A 12,980-nucleotide genomic window follows, 5' to 3' on the forward strand; every position below is an offset into this window, starting at 1 on the left:
CTGACAGTTTTGTACAAGGAATCAAAGGGAACTGAAAGAAAAGCAATTGTAACAGAGCACATTCTGATACTTTCCCTATGCAGAGAAAGCATCTCAAAAGGATCACAGCAGCAGACCAAGGTGTGGACTGACAGAGTGGGAGAAAGAACGGTCTCTTCTAAGGTAGCATTCACAACCAAACTGAGTGCTTGCAGGTAGAAAAAGGATCCAGTCTGAATTTTTTTGGAAATCAGGAATTCCTGTCTAGCCTGAGAATAACCGGAAATGAAGCTGATCACATTTGTTGCTGAATAACTTCAAGACCATTGTGTGACTCAGAGGTAGATTGCAGGCTAAGCATTGAGGGAGTCCAGTGATCTTGGACTCCACATTGCTTTTCTTTCTCCCCATAACTCAATAAAGCGTCCAAGGTTCCCATCTTTAAATTGTCTTTAACCATATTTTTTCTTGCTGATATGCCAAGTAAATCCATCACTGGACAGTTTTTGAATGCATCTATTTAACTCTAGTTCCTGGCCGCTGTAAGCCTGGCTGCATCAGCACATGTAGGCCTGTAAGTCTCCAGCCATCAGTTCACAGTTTCCTGGATTATAGAAAAGACAAAAGGAAGGAAGGAAGGAAGGAAGGAAGGAAGGAAGGAAGGAAGGAAGGAAGAAAGAAAGAAAGAAAGAAAGATGCTGAAAATGCAACTCTGCTGTAGTGCTTCTGTCAGGGTGAGGTCCTGGTTCAATTCCCAGCCCATCTTAGCACTGTGGGGTTATAGGCTGAGGAGTAAAGAGCCATCCTTAGCTCCTCCTCCTTTAGTCTGCAGCTCACTCTGACAGTAGAAATCAATTACAAAAGGTGTTGGAAGGGATGGGGGTGCACATACCTGTAATCCTAACACGTGAGAGAGAGGTCGGGGTAGAATGACTGGGGAATTCAAGGCCATCTTCTGCTACATAGTTTAGTTGGAGGCAAGCCTTAGCTACATGTAACTGTCTCAAACAAAGTGGTGGAATACCCAGCCAACATCCCTGAATATTCAGGATGAGAGAATAAGAGAACAACATCTTTGAAGAAATGTTAAGGTTTTCAAATTCCAAAGGGGGGGAAATGTAGTCAAAACAAAGATGTTGTCAAATGATCACATACAGGAACTTCAGGTGATCTCAGCTTTGGACTGAAAGCAGTGATCTAGTTCCGTAATTTTGATTCTTTGTGAAAGTCCAATCATGCACCCCCTAGCTCCGTAATCTTAACAGTTCAAATTTTATGTACAAAATAATTTCTCAATGGCGCCCCTCCACACTCAAGACCTGCCTGGGTTTCAGAGTGATTTCAAGACCAACCGGGGGAACTAAGTGAGCTCCTGTCTCAAAATAGAAAGTAGAGACCTAGGGGTATAGCCAGTGGTAAGTGCTTGCCTAACACATGCAAAATCCTATATTGAACCCCCGGCATCAAAAACATTTTGATTAGTTTTAAAAATCTAGTTAAATAAAAATAATTTCCATCAACAACACAGGAAAGAGACTGGTGACTCTGTGGAGATTGGCAGTCACATACAGAAACATAAGAGCCATTCCATGACAGAACTGTTACTACCTAGATTCTGGCTGGCTTTCACCAGTCCAACCCTATCTGCTTTGTGCTGTCTGTGACTTTCTTACATAATTTTTCTTTCTTTGAAGGCACTTTATGAAGAATTCAACAATTGTATGGCTTTATTCTTTGAGATACATGCTTTGAAATATCTCTCAGAGGTTTTCCTATGAGAGATGGTTTTAGCAAGGTCACCTACTGGGCTTTGGGGACATATATTAGTAAGAATGGGTTCATCTCCCCAGTAATGAAGAATGTCATTTCTTTGGATAATGAAAGCTTATGACAGGATACTTTGTAGCCTATATGAAACCAGCACCAGAAGGAAGAAGTCGTCTGATTATACAATTTAAACTTAATTTAATAAAATTTAAAACTAAAACATGTAGTAGTAAATAATAATAATAAAAATAAATAATAATAATAATAATAATAATAATAATAATAATAATAATAATAATAGGAGCGGGACACCATCTAACGCCAGCACCGGCACCAGCAGGCCACATGGCGACAGCGGTCTCATTCGGCCAGCCAGACTCAGCAGACTCTCTGGCTCTCAAAACGTCTCCACCCGACTCGCTAAGTTCCCAATTTCCACACCACTCTACCAGCGGCTACTCTCTGGGCCCTGTAGCGATCTCTCCGTCTCCAAGACTAGCCCTCTCTGCTATGATGGGCTCTGCTCGCATTCCCAGCATCCACATCCTGTATAGTCGCAACTCTCCGTAACCTGTTAAAATCAAAACTCTAGAAGCTTGTGATTAATCAATCAGATTTATATCAGTAAATTCTCACTCCACAAAACGTCCACACAATAAACTCAGAGCCAATTGATACTGATATAAACTGCCCACCTAGATAAAACAAATTATCCTATAATAATCCATCCCTTATAAGATATTCATAGCTACCTGTGGCTAATTAAAGCTACACGGGGGTGGGTCATCCTTCTCCTCTGTCTTCTCTTCTCTCTTTCCCACCTTTCAAAAACTCTGACCCCATCTTTCTTTTTCACTGCCCAATCACAGACCTTGCCTTATCTTGTGCCTGCCCTCACCTGCACATAGACATCAATCCACAAAACCAAGGTTCTGAAGTTGAAGAAACTTTGAAAAACACCCACCCCCGAACCTTAAGGGGAAAAGGACACCTTTTCCTTCCAAGGTTATATTGTTTCATAACAATAATAATACAAACTAGTCTATAACATCCTACAGTCAACAGTAAGGTCTCCGATGAGGCAAACGGTTAGAATGGAGGTGCTGGGGATCGAACCCAGGGCCTCGTGCATGCTAAGCACGCGCTCTACCACTGAGCTACACCCCCGCTGGCGGACAGAGCTTCAGACTATTCTGTACTGTGGTTTACATTATTATTTGAGGTTGGGCATCTAATGCTTAGTCTCTTGAAATTCTGTTTCTCGAGTTTTGAATAGTTGGATTTTCCCATAGTTGTCAACTGCAAGACAGCAGGCAAAACACTCATGCACATCACGCGCGCGCGCGCACACACACACCTGCTGTTAGAATGCCGGGTTTTGAGCATGTTCATCAAGAACTATATCATTGACATACATACCGGACTCTTGCCAGATAAGAATTTTATTAACTCTGCTTATGAAGTTAATTTACAAACTGTGGACGTAGTGCATCTATTTCCTTAGACCTCTTTTATTAGTGTGAGTACATTGTTTGCTTTTCAGAACATGTTTTGTATATTGTCACACGGACATTCGAATATTTCTCTTTTGTGAGAGGTTATACCTGTGGCTTCTGTGCCCTCTCCCCACACACTCCCCATGTTCTCTGCACATCTTAGTCAAGTGCTGTCCGGTGCTGTACCACTGAACCATAACCCGAGTCCCTGTCAAGAGACTTGGGCTTGCTTTTTCTTTCAGGCGCTTCATAGAATCGAGCCTTCAATGTGCTAGACTTAACTCTATTTTTCAGTTGATTCCTATCTTCCCACCTATATCTACATTTCTCAGAAAAGCCATAGGCTCCTTTAAAAAAAAAAAAATCTGGCATTCCTTTTTGGAGTCTTTTCGACAGCTTCCTGGGCACTCCTGTAGGAATCTGAAGTCCCACTTAAGATTCGGTATTGGGATCTGCCCTGGAGGGGTGCTGGGATCTGCTGCCTTGCGGTTGGCAACTATGGGAAGATTTTGAAGTCTTTCATTCAGAACACCTTTCTGTGTCTAGAGCAAACAATTCAAAACTCGAGAAACAGAATTTCAAAAGTCTAAGCATTAGATGTCCAACCTCAAACAACAATGTAAACCACAGTACAGAACAGTCTGAAGCCTTGTTCGCCAGCGGGGGTGTAGCTCAGTGGTAGAGCGCGTGCTTAGCATGCACGAGGCCCTGGGTTCGATCCCCAGCACCTCCATTCTAGCCATTTGCCATCGTATGGGATCTTACTGTAGTAGGGTGCTTTGTACATTTTCCTCGCGTTTTACGTCCATAAAAGTGTGTTTCTCTTATTCACAGAGATGTAACTTTGCTATTTATTCATTTCGTCAACGGCTCATCGGTTTCTACAACAAGACTGCTTCTCCTCAAGGGAACGGCTGGGAGGCCATGTACTGAAATGCAACTGCCGAGTGAAAGTTTCATGAAATTATACATTTTACATCTACTGTGTGTGTGTGTGTAATGTGCATGGGTATTTTGCCTGCATGTATGTATGTTCTTGTTGCCCACAGCCTAGTAGAGGCTATTGGACCCCCTGGAACTGGAATTATACAAGGCTGTGAGCAGCTGTGTAGATGCTGGGTATTGAACCTGGGTTTCTGAAAGAACAATTACTGTTTTTGGATTTTTGGGTTTTGTTTTTTGTTTTTGTTTTATTTTAACCACTAAGCCATCCGTCCAGCTCCACGACCATTTTTTTAAATCTCAGCGAGATATTTTGTAGATATAGAATAGACGATTCTAAAATGTGTATAGAAAGTCATAATTCTAATAAATGTGTATAGAATTATAATAGCTGAAATTCTCCTAAACAATTTATCACAGGGCCAATCTACCTAGTTACTATTTCTACTATTATGTAACTGCAATTACAAGGACTGTTTGTTCATTGCAGAGACACAGACACATGGAAGTAGAATAAAACAGAAAAATAAACTCCCACAGATATTCCCAACTGTTCAGAAGTAATACTGGTCAGGGAAAATAGACTTTTAAGAAGTGGTGCTGGAAAGTTTGGGCGTCCGAGCATATGAATGAATGGAAGAACTCTAACATCTCATATGAGAATTAAATCGAAATGGATTATGGATATAAACTTAAACTTTTAGGGAAAATGGAAGGAAATCTCGCTGTCTTGGGAGCCGGCAAAGGTTTAAACATTTAAGCAAGTAGGACTATCTTCTGTATCCCTGACAAGGTATCCTCAACAGTAAAACCAACGGAGTTTGGAAAGGCCTTCTCACAGAAGTGCATTGGGAACAGAATCTCTTGTTTCTTGCAGTTTTGACAAGCTCAAAAGATGGAGGTGCCGGGGACCGAACCCGGGGCCTCATGCATGCAAAGCATGCGCTCTACCACTGAGCTACACCCCCTGTACCTGAAAGCTCCTGAATTCAGCTCTCCAGCTTTGTTACAAGTGTTGAAATACTTCCAATACAGGACCCTAAATATAGGAAAAGATTTAGATGGTCACAGGGAGCTAACTCTGAGTCTCAAGAATCTCCTACTGCTCCTGGAGAAGAATCCAATTCTGAATTCTCTTAATATTCTCCAGAAATTCTTCAACCAAGGCACAAAGTGACAGAAACATCCCTTTTCCTCACCCAGGAGGCTTTATTTTTCTTGTTTATTCAATGAAAATATGAAAAGCAAGAGTTGTTGGAAGAAATGTATCGTCAGAAAGCACCCTGAAAGAGGCTTTGTTGTATTACAACTATCCACAGAACAAGTCGAAAATTACAAATTTAAATGCAAAAGAATCCACACACTGAGCTTTATTCAAAGTGCAAACCCAAGATGCTCTGATTGAAAACCTTTGCAAATTCCAGACCCTCCATGCTCACAGTATATAATTATTTTTCTATGAATTGGTTCATAATTCTGGTAAAAATACCTCTTCTATATACATACCCAATATCAAAGTAGGAATAAATTGTAAATGCACATTAGATTAAGAAAATCTTCAAAGCTAATAGTATTCTAAGTTTAAAATTTTAAATAAAGCCTACGCTATATCATTAAGACTTTACAAATCTTAGCTAGCAGGACATGCAACCAAAGGAGTAGGAAGAGCACACAAAACTTTGGGTTTGCAAAACAGTAAAAGCTATAGTTACATAGAGTGTACTTTTGAGTGTGAGATGCAAATGTTAAAGTCATCATAGTTATCGATTTGTAGTTATCAGTTGGTTCCCTGGGATTCAACCAGAGACCTTTAGATCATTATCCGCTTCCAGTTGCACTATTTCAACTACCTGGAGTCTCCGTTCTTCACCATTCTCTCAGAATACTAAAACTTTCATGTGTAGGATCAGTGTATTTTTTAAATGTCTTTCTTTACATCTGGATCACCCACCATTCGCACCCTTAATGTCAGTTCTACAGTAATCTGTGTCTGAGACTATGTTCACTTTTGACGTTAAATAGGTTCCTTTCACAAGTGTTGGTAATGGAACCCAAGTGTTGCAGGATGGTTGATTATTTTACATAAAAAACCTAATTGTTACCAAAATAGGAAAGCTTAAAAAGGTACTGAGTTTGTCAGATGCAGTTAGCTAGTTGTGTCCTGAAGCAATACACTGGGTGTGCCTCTATGAGCCTCCATAGAATAGAACAATAAAGAATGGAAAGTTCCTGCCTAGTTTAAGGCAAGATGCTTGGTAAGGTCTTGTGGTCTTTGCTCTATAACCTGAGGCAAAGTCAGCTGGGTGGCCTAGAGCTACCCCATCATAAAATGGTGAAATGGTGGAGCATTACTGACTTGATTACCCCTCACCACCATGACAGTGGCATGGATCAGCCTGCCAAGGGTGTGGGGTAGAGCTGAAGACTTCTTTGAGAAGCAATAGGCTTTTGATAGATCTCCATTTCTGGCTTGGAAGAGCCTTTACGGAAGGAGCTCCTGGTAATAAGGATTTTCTCTTTGGGCTTGCAGGAAAAAGAGAGAAGCAGCTGGCAAGGCACAGGTAAAACAGTGTTCCAGGAAAGAGAGCTGAGGGACCTGCTTGGGTTTGGAGGAGCTCAAGAGAAAGGTAGATTAACTGGGTAGAATGACACAGATTTCTAAAGACCTAGCAGTTTAGTTTTGGGATCCCACTTGAAAAAAGATACTTTGTATATCATTAAAATAAAGTTATCTCTGTGAGCTAGCAGGTTTTTATCTCAGTTTACACCTCTGGTGTCTTTATTGGTATAAACATTAGTTTACACCCAAGGTCTCACATGGCCAGGCAAATGTTCTGACTCTAGGCCTCATCCCCTGCCTCCTGTTCTACCTTCTAAGGACGTGGTAGAAAGAAATGAATAGACTGGGCTTGGTAGTCGGATGAGGTTTCTCCTTCCAGTTGAAAAACAAAACAAAACTAACAACCAAAACCCCAAAGGCAGCAGATCCCCATTGTTATTTTTGTTGTTGTTATTGTTGTTTGCAGGTCCCCTTTCCTTTGCACTGGCTGTGTTGACAGTCATTCATGCTTGTGCCAGACTCTGGGGTTGATACAGGAATGACCATTTACATGCACTTACCACCAGACACACAGTTTCACCCAAAAATGTCATGAAGCTCTCCTTAAAATGTAGCCCCAGTTCATTGGGGAGGAGGTTGGGCGAGCACTTGAGAACACACATAAGGAAGCATTTTCTTGTGTGATTCAGGAACCTCTGGTTTTGGCAGCTCCTAGGGGAGCCAGGGGATTTCCTAGTTTCCTGTAGATGGAATCATCTGATTTAATGGGTTTTACTGTTATGAAATATAATGGGTTAAGGGGTACCTGGTAGGTCCATGCTAATGTATGCCCCTGAGAAATTACGCCATGATATAAAGGGGGTTTATTGAGGGAAGAGAGAAGAACCAAGTCCTGGAGAAAGGATAAAGGCAGACAAGTGGAAATGTAGACAGGCAAACAGAGCAGAACAGAGCCATGAGGGTAGACAGTGGGGCACAGAAGGGCAGAAAGGGGGAAGGAGAGACCCACTAGGAACACATGGCAACAGAGAAAGAGGGGAGGAGAGAGAGGGAGAGAGGAGAGGGAGGGAGAGAAGGAGGGAGAGATGGAGAAAGGAAGAGATAGAGATAGAGATAGAGATAGAGAGAGAGAGAGAGAGAGAGAGAGAGAGAGAGAGAGAGAGCTTTTATACACACAAAACCCACCTGCCACCTGGTACACCTAGGTTGTTAGTCCCTGGGAGGAGCCTAGTGGAATCACCTGTATAAGCTAATGTTATTCCAAGTGAAAAAGATAAGAGCTTACTTATAGATTTGCTAACTCCTAATTCAAAAATCTACTGACACTGAATTTCACCCCAATGAACTCTATCAGCAAAGACGTTCTTCCACCTTCACACCCAGCTCTCAGTCCAGAAGGACTTAGGAGAGTCTCAGGAACATTGTAGCCAGTCATGAGAGGCAGTGTCTCCCTCCTCCATCCTGACAGAGGCCCAGAGACCACACAGTTGAGTCATCTGTGGGCCCACAGTGGGTTGACCTCATATTGCTCTTGTTCTGGAAGACCTCCAGGATGCTTGACCCTTGAAGAAAGAGAAAGATTGCATTTCTACTTTCTGGGTGCTTCATTCCAGATCTGTCTCTTTGACAGTGGAGACAGCTCTAGAATAAACACTGATTGAAGTTCTGTGGCATGTCATACTGTGAGTTTTCCCGCTTAGCACTGTGGTTATAGAATCTGCAGATGCAAAGAGTTTTGCTTTGGGGATAGTTCAGTGTTTCCTGGAGGGTGGGAGAAGGGAGGTTTAAAAAGTACATTGTAAACCCTGCATTGCCATGTAGGTAGTCCATGCCTATGACCCCAGTATTTGGAATTTCAAAACAGAAGATATCCAAAAGTTCATAGTAAGGCCCTGTCTTTGGAAAAAAGCAAACAGAGTCTACTGTAGCTGAGAGTGTGATCTCACTCGTTATTTGTCTCTTGGAGAGCTGAGGCAGAAGCATTCCAAGGTCTAGTTCTAGAGCTCTAATGTGTGGGGCTTCAGACAGCAGACCTTTTCCAGAGGCACATAGCTGTCCCTTTCCCAGACACCTGTGACCTCTGCCCTGTCTGTAGTTGAGGGATGATTATGTTAAGTCCAGTTTGTGGCTAACAAAAGCTGAGCTTGGCAAATACATGACTTCTCTCTACTACACTGAAATGTCTGGAACCATTTGGAAAGAATGAATGTGAAACAGAGTTAATAGCAGTGGCTTTGGGGAAGGAACATAAATTTCTTCACTCCTGAAACCTCAATGTCACTCAGCAGGGTGTTTTGGACAGTAAAACTGGGAAGCTGGCGGACAAATGAGGTTACAGCCTCATACAAGCAATAGTTGTACCCAGAACCTTAGATATGCTGAGCATACAGTCTGACACTGAACTACACCACAAACTGGCAGGGAGTGATTTAGAAACCTTTCTGACTAGTTACCACCTTTCCATTCTGTGATGTGTTTTAGGATTAAAATGAGCTCCGTTCATGTTCTTAAACTTCCTATAGTATGAGTTCTTTGGCATAGTTATACCAGCTTTAAAGATGGAGGAAGGGAAGAGGAGGAAAAAGGAAGGAGAAGGAGGAAGAGAAGGAGAGAAAGAAGAACGTTGCTCTTGATCTACAGTCAGCTGGTGAACAGCTTACCACCAAACTCCTGGCCATTTGTTAGACCAACCGTATTAGGGTTCTCTAAAGGAACAGAACTAATAGAATGAATGCATGCTAAGAGACTGTGTGTATGTCCCTCATCTGCCCAAACGGTTTTGTGGCTCATGCGAACTGCCTTAATTTTATTACTGTGATAAAACCACAACCAAAAGCAATTTGAGAAAAAAAGAGTTTATGACATCTTAGAAGTTAGACTCCATCATAACAGGAAGCAAGGGCAGAAACTCAAGCAGAGAGTATGTAGGAACCAGTAACTGGGTTGCTCCACTTACTGTTTTGTTTTGTCTTATTTTGTTTTTTAGAAACAGTTTCTCTGTGTAGCCCTGGCTGGCCTGGAACTCCCTCTATAGATAGATAAGGCATTCACTTGCCTCTGCTTCCCAAGTGCTGGACTAAAGACATGTGCCATCACCACCCAGCTTCAGCTTCCTTGATTATATAACCCAGGACCTTTTGCACTGCTAGCAAAGGACTGGGCCCTCCCAAATCAATCATTAATCAAGAACGTGCCCCCTGCAGGCCAATCCGATGGAGCCAATTTTTCAACTGTGAGTTCCTGCTAACCAAGTCACTTTTCTGTCAGCTTCAAAAAAAACCTAACCAGCACAAGGTCCAAATTGTGTAGGTTTAAAATGAACCTTCTGTATTATGTGTTGACTTCTTTTGTGTGCAGGAAATGAAGGCAGTCCGGGAACTGAGTGTTTCTTTGCTAGGGTGTGGGAGGTATTAGGAACCTGCACTCAGCCTCAAGGTATCACCCAACCCATCTCAAAGGCAGTATTCAAGGCCTTTCCAGAACCATCTTGTAGTCTTTGGGCCCCCATTCCTGGCTTAATTTCTTTCTAACACTGGGGGTGAGGATGCACTTGTGACTTCAGATCAAGGAACCAAGCATTGTGGGAGATGCGGATTCTTTAGGAAGTAGAGCTTGAATGGGAATGGGTAATATTGGAAATTTGTTCAGAAACTGTCTGCCTCTTCTTTAGAGTAAAAAAAAAATCATTTTCCTCCTTCTTATGTCCTCCACAGGAATGTTGGGGACAATGTTTCTGAGGTTCTGATGGAGAGACCCAGATCAGAACATCTTGCTATTCACTCCCAATAGTCTGTCTCCTTCCAGCAGGAAGGAAGCTAAGAGAATTGTGGGAGACTTTAATAGTGCTCCAGACACAAACCAAAGAGTAAATTTAGGGATGACAAAATGTAAGGAATTCTGAAAGCATTTTAATAGGAAGCTAGTTCTATAGGGTCTTATTAGGTTTATAATACAAACTGGAAAGTGGGAGAGGCAAGAAAGAGCCCAATTATTCAACAAGTAGAAAGAGAACCAAAACACAAAACTCTTCTTCCTTGTGTTAAGGTGCTGGGGGCCAAACCCACCATTGTAACACTGGGGAAGTGTTTACCACTAAGCTGCATCCATAATCCTTTTTTCTTCTGGGTAAAATGGGGAAAAGATTAGGATGTGATGAGTTTGACTTGAGAAAGATTGAATATAACATGTTCTTCTCTGGGTCTCTTCTTAAGGGTGTAGCCCATTGAGCTTATTTGATCCAGGACTCTAAACTAAATACTTGTGGGTGAAGTGCTGCACAGTGATGCCTGCCTACAATCCCATGTAATCCCTTGTCTCAAAAAGAAGAATTAATAACTATCGAATACATACACTGCAGATGACAATTATCTATAGGAGCAGGAAAGGGGGTAATGAAAACCGAAATTGTTCTTTGGCACCTGGAGATCAAGAGCTCATTTTCTGAAGCTGTAAATAGGTAAGACACTGAACTTCCCCCTAGACTTTTCTTGGACCCAGTTTTTTTACAATGATTATCACTGAGGTCGTGGAATTTCCATAGGCGATGCAGGAGTCTTCATTTGGGGACCAGATTCCTAGCAAGTGTGCTGTCTTTTTCATTTGTCTGTGCTGTGGTTTACTTTATGACATTTATCCCAAGCCTCTTTTGAGCTTGGGAACACCTTGTCCATTTAGCAGTTTCAGCCACCCTGTGGGTCTGGTACAACAGATAAGAGGAAACAGAAACTGCAGGTTTCACTGAAATGAAAAGCTGGAGAAGTGTCACCATAAAACTGCAAACCAGTGTGTGTGTGTGTGTGTGTGTGTGTGTGTGTGTGTGTGTGTGTGTGTGTTTAAGGCTCGGAAGTGGAGCCAAATAGAAAATTATCTCCAAATTGTGTGTGAAGAAAGCCCACATACCAACTAGACTAACAGAACATTTTTTATAACAAATTTTTGTTTTGCTTTTCTGTTTTCTCCAAGGTGGCACCAACTCCAAAGTGTGAGAATTGTTAATTTTATGTGGCAATATTCAGACTATTCATAGCATTATTAAAATATTTGTCCAAAGAGGAAGTGGTGAAACTAGGTTCCAAATATCTACTTCTTCTGATAAACTAACCATTGATCTCGGGAGTAGAGGAGTCCATTTAGGTTGAGGAGGCCTGGGCTCAACAGACGCTCAGAACCAATCGCATACTCTTATTCTACTCAGGAACAGACAGGTGCAGAAAGCGTGCTTCGGGTGTAGCTAGGGTCCAGAAGAAAATTGTGATTGTTTCAGCGAGGGGTTTTAAAATTGACAGATTCAAAAGGAGGAATTTTCTATGACCTTTCCTGGGGAGACAAGAACAAATATCTGTCCACTCCAGATAGAGCATTAACCACAGACCAAAGAAGCGATTCCACCCAAGTCCTGCTGGGAGATCTAATGAGTTCTCTTACAGGGCTGTGGGAAAGAAGTTACTAGCAGGAGCATGGATGACTTTGCAATCCCACCTAGCACGGGCGATGACGCACAAAAGCTGCATCCTTGGAGCGCCCTCCACTACTTGAAGGCAGCGTGGTCAGAGTCTCTTCCTTCCAAGAAACTCGTTAAGTTTCAGCTTTCTGAGAGTTGTAAGTTATACTTATGCAGTCTTATGAACCAGTCCCCATTCTTCTGGAGTATTGCAATTCAGAGGAACCAGCTACATATTACGGAAACATGAGACTCAGTTTGCTTTGGTGTTCCTGACATTTAGTTTGCGGCCTTAGAGCGTGTCAGGTTATATCGCTCGGATTCTTTCACCTTGTCTGAATGTGAAAGATGGGGCCTTTATTAGGCAGAAAAGGAATAAAGAACTTTTTTTAAAAAATTAAATGCCTGTGAAAAAAGAATAAAACACAGCACTTTGAATCGGAGGGTAACCCTTAAGGACATTTACATCCACACAACTTCCACCTCTCACAAGGAAACACTAGGTCTCACATCACCATACCCCCTTTCCTTAAGGCTTGAGCTAGGATGACAGAGTGCTTGCCTAGAGGCTCTGACTACCACAAAACAAATTGTTAACTAAAATAACAAAAACTTCTCAATCTTATTTCTACCAGAGAAAGCAAAACAAAAAGATGAGATTGTTAGCTTGAAGGGGCTCGTGACCCCATATGTACAACAATGCCAAGCAACCAGAGCTTCCAGGGACTAAGCCACTACCTAAAGACTATACATGGACACCCGCGGATCCCGGCCCGCAGCAGCTCTCTGCTCCCAG

The 12,980-nt window shown here is 42.1% G+C and overlaps 3 non-coding genes across 3 annotated transcripts; 1 reads left to right on the top strand and 2 right to left on the bottom strand.

Moving 5' to 3' along the window:
* Positions 1-2,841: 2,841 nt before the first annotated feature.
* On the bottom strand, positions 2,842-2,913 carry Trnaa-agc16 (transfer RNA alanine (anticodon AGC) 16). The gene has a single exon. It is a non-coding gene; the product is annotated as a tRNA-Ala (tRNA).
* A 990-nt stretch (positions 2,914-3,903) lies between these two features.
* Trnaa-agc17 (transfer RNA alanine (anticodon AGC) 17) lies at positions 3,904-3,975 on the top strand. The gene has a single exon. It is a non-coding gene; the product is annotated as a tRNA-Ala (tRNA).
* Positions 3,976-5,080: 1,105 nt separating this feature from the next.
* Trnaa-ugc6 (transfer RNA alanine (anticodon UGC) 6) lies at positions 5,081-5,152 on the bottom strand. The gene has a single exon. It is a non-coding gene; the product is annotated as a tRNA-Ala (tRNA).
* Positions 5,153-12,980: the final 7,828 nt, after the last annotated feature.

The sequence above is a fragment of the Rattus norvegicus genome, chromosome 17 (genome assembly GCF_021556685.1).
Source record: "Rattus norvegicus strain SHRSP/BbbUtx chromosome 17, alternate assembly SHRSP_T2T, whole genome shotgun sequence".
NCBI lineage: Eukaryota > Metazoa > Chordata > Mammalia > Rodentia > Muridae > Rattus > Rattus norvegicus.